Below are 4319 nucleotides of genomic sequence, written 5' to 3' on the forward strand. Positions count from 1 at the left end.
CTGTCCGTCCCCTTTGCCTGTTGGGAAAGGTAATTACTGAGGTCTCCTTAATTCATTAAAAATGAAAACACAAAAAAAATCAATACTTGTCCAGAGGTTGAAAAGTGAGTTACACAAAAGCTCTCCAATCCATAAAAGCTCTCCCAGGAGGTGCACAGCGGCCTTATCTAAAGATGCTGTAAGTGAAGACGAGGTGAAGTGCTATGAGACATCAGGCCCTTCAGAGATAAGGGATAAAAGTACAGGTGCAACACACACTCACAAAGCTTCTTTGCTTGGTTGCCTTCAATGGTTCCTTGCACTCTGCTGATCCATTACACTTAGCTAGCACTCTATGGGTCTAGATCAGGGCCGATGGAGCAGATTGGATGGCAACCACCAAGCACCAAAACATCACTGGCGATGCACAGAATTAGCACCAGAAGCAATGTCAAAAGAGTAGTATCTGGTTTTTCCATTCAAGACTGAATTCAATTACATGATTCAATCAATTAGGTGAGTGGTTCAAATGACCTGAAACATATGCGCTCAGGGAAGCATGAGTCATAAAAACCACACTCCATAATCTGATATACACCAAATGCAATAAAAGACACTCTGCGTTTAACGTCATTCGCAGCACGGCTAATTGCAAATATGACGGGAGAACTTGACTCATTCTGTGACTGTTCAACCCAGGTGAAAACAACATCTCTAAATTATTCACAGTGCTTTGTTCCCAGGTTAACCTCACTATTTGCATATTCATAAATGCAAGGGAGATGAGGACAGAGGTGAAATAAACACACCTCGCACACGTTGAAACGCGCCGTTGGTTTTAATGCCAAGTTAAGCCTTGCATCTTTGTGCGCAAGGAGTACAAGCAAAGAGAGCTTTTCCACAAGCACTAAAACGTCTTGGATCTCAGAATACACAGACTATCTGAAGAGAGCAGAAGCAGCAGCATATAGGCTCCCGCCAATCACCAATACACTGCGTTTAAAATATTCTCTGGGTTTTCTTTAAAATGCCATCCCACAAGCTGGCCTTTCAGTTCGCCGTTCAAACATATTTTTTGCTGTTTTAAAAATCATGTTGAAGCTCAAATCAATTTAAGAGGCAGTCACGGAAGGTTGGGCTGCTGGTAAAACCTCCACTTCTTGGCAGGAGGTCCAACCATTTTAACATATTCAGAAGGCAGAAGAGGACAATCAACAATCCTGTTGGGTTGAATTGAAGCAATTTATTCAGAATATTTTGTTTGGCACCAAATTTTTTGGGGGGATGGTTTACTTTGTGCTGACAATAACAGTGTTTCTGACTGTTTTGAAGAAAAATGCATGAAATGTATTTTCAATTTAAAAAAACTCTGTTGACGTGATGGGGATATAAAATACACGATGAAAGAAAAAAAGTCTGAGGATGAGTGAATATGGACTGCAGGCATGTTCTGTCAAACTTCACTGTGCTTGCTGCGTTCACTGCTTTGAAGCACTCTTCGGCTTTCCAAATTAGATTAAATTGCTTGAGAATAATATTTGATATTCTAAGGAAAAAAACATGTTTTGTTTGAAATATTATGATTAGGAAATAAGAAACAGCATACACCACCTTGGTAGGGTTGGTAAGATTTCAATGTTTATGAAAGAAGTCTCTTTTGCTCACCAAAGATGCATTCATTTGATCAAAACAGTTTTAAACATATTCTAAAATGTAAAAAACTCGGCTAGGCTGGATTTTCAGCATCCATTATTCAGTGTCACATGATCAAGGAACATTGCTGCTCAAGAAATGTTTCTTATTCTTATCAACATTGCAAAAAGTTGTGCTGCTTAATATTGGGGACTTGGAGATGTACTGAATGACAAAATTTTATAATTATTATATAATGCTTTGATTAGGTCTACAATTTCAGATTTTAGGCTCAATGTTCTGGAAACACTGAAACCATCACTGCATGGTACATCCGTATCTGATTGTTTGCTACAAATGTATCTTTAGCCAAAGTGCTATTTGATTTTTTTTTTATATTGTTTGAACAAGAAGAATAATGAAGCAGGTGTACAAACAATTGGTGCCCTGAAATAGATTGCAATTGCAATGTTTCAAACTGAAGTATCTTGGCTGTAACATGATGATAAAAAGGAAAAGCCAAGCTCTGGGATTTTAAATTGCACTGGGAAAATATAGCAATATACCATTAGCAATAAATGAACGTGGCTCAGGTTAATTTATTTATTTTGTGGAGCAAAAAAAAAAAAAATTGGATGTTAAAAATCCCTAGACTCAGTAAAGTGTTTTAATATCTTAATGCAAATTCAGAGAAAGCAATAGTACAAGAGACCGCAGAGACCTAAAGCTGTTCGGTTCAAACTTCAGTTCAAAGGGATAAAACCAGGTTTGAGGAAAATGAAACACTCAAGGGAGTCAATGGCATTAGCAGGGCTACATCATTCCTGATTTAAGATGACAAAGAGAGAACAGACTCTCTTTATGAAGTGATTTAAGAACCTCAAAAAACCATTCCCCCTGCAGCTTCACATTTACATATATAGATTTACAAGCTCAACTTTTGAAAGCCAGCCAGTTCATTTGGATTCTCACTCTCTTGCATATATCTTTTTTTGGTTTGAGACAACTTGAACTTGCGGACATGGGAAACATGTTGTTGAGGCAAGAATAGTCCCATTTAAAATACTGCTGAGCAAGCAATTGTGGTTTTCGCAAAGTAGAACAAAAGCTGGAAAATAAATGAGGAGGAATGTGCATAAAACATTTAGCATTGGCAGAAATGACTGGTAAAATTATATATTTCCTTCTACCAGCTTGCCAAATTGGGAAGATATGGGGGGAATTGGCCTTCCTGCTTTAAAATGAAAACATTTGCCTCACTAAATGCGACTAAATGAACCAGCATAGATACAAAAACTGAGATTCTGTCCTCCTCTAATCTATACAAACAGTGATGCAGCATATGCCCCAATTCAGCATGCAGGCTGCTTTTCAGAATTCAGCTCAGTTCCTTTGATACCCTCCGGGTGCATATTGATTTTGACAAGACCGCAGAGTGCAATTTGTGATAACCTCTGCAAAGAGGCTAAACCTACCTCCTAATTTACAACAGCAAACCAGAAAAAGATAGGGAATACTCAAATGGCACTGAAGTATCACTGCTGTCAAATATAATGGCATTAAAACACTCATGAGCACTAGACTCATTCACCAATGTAACATTGTGAGGATATTATGGTTCAAATTATAGTGATAAATTTAGAGAGTGTATTTTAGGGTCAGTTATCGGTTTCAATATCTTATAACATCGGTTTGCATAAAATAGTTTCTATTACCAAATTTGATCATTTCTCAGAATAAAGCAGTCTGTTTTTTTGCTGCTCCTTCACCAGAATGCGGTCTTTTTTTGCATTTGAAATGAGCAACAGCACTGGAGCAGTTTATCTGGCTCATCCTCACAAAACAGGCTTGCCAGGTTTGCCTATTGTGTTCAAAAGCCGCCATTTTACAACAACAGCTCTGAGCTGTGCCACACAAACAAAATCATTACTTGAAATGATCAATGTCCCCTAAACAACACGTTCTACAGCCAAAATATCCAGAATGGTAGGTACCCCAAAACCAGGACCCAGCACAGGATTCTCTTCCTCTTTTATCTGATGGTTATAGTCCTCTGTGGCCAGAATATAGCATCTAATCTGTGGTTTTATAATGACACCAGAAAAGAAGATGTCAGTTCCTTTTGTTGATATTATGTCAACTATTGGACTGAACCTACAGCACAGGTCCTAAACCAATTATACCCTTCACTCCTGCACAAAACACAATCAGACACTCTGATTAACCCCCTTATAAGATGGATAATCTTCACAAGATTATGACTTTTTTTAAGATTTAAGACTGATGCACTTCGGAGAAACATTACAGTACCACAACACACTAACAATCTCTAACATAGCCAAAACACATCCAACCTGCAGTTGTGCCTGCTGATAATAATAATAATCAATAATACTAAATAATAATATGATAATGATGATAATATATCAGCAATTAATGGTACTGGGTTAACCAACATTTAACACAGCTCTTGTGTGATTGGTTAACAGACAGAGGACCAGTTAATTTAATGAAAATAAACTATTTAATCCAAATAGGTGTTTTTAATTTGGCTTGGTTTTTTACATGGCTGGTGTACATAGTCACATGATCAGAGAGATTTAAATCCAGTTTGCCCTTTTGATTGTCTCTATACAAGAAAGCATGTGACATCTCGTAAGTAATACACATTTAACAGACATATTTAGTACATATGCACGCATAAATAG

Source organism: Cyprinus carpio, chromosome A14 (genome assembly GCF_018340385.1).
Source record: "Cyprinus carpio isolate SPL01 chromosome A14, ASM1834038v1, whole genome shotgun sequence".
NCBI classification, from domain to species: Eukaryota; Metazoa; Chordata; class Actinopteri; order Cypriniformes; family Cyprinidae; genus Cyprinus; species Cyprinus carpio.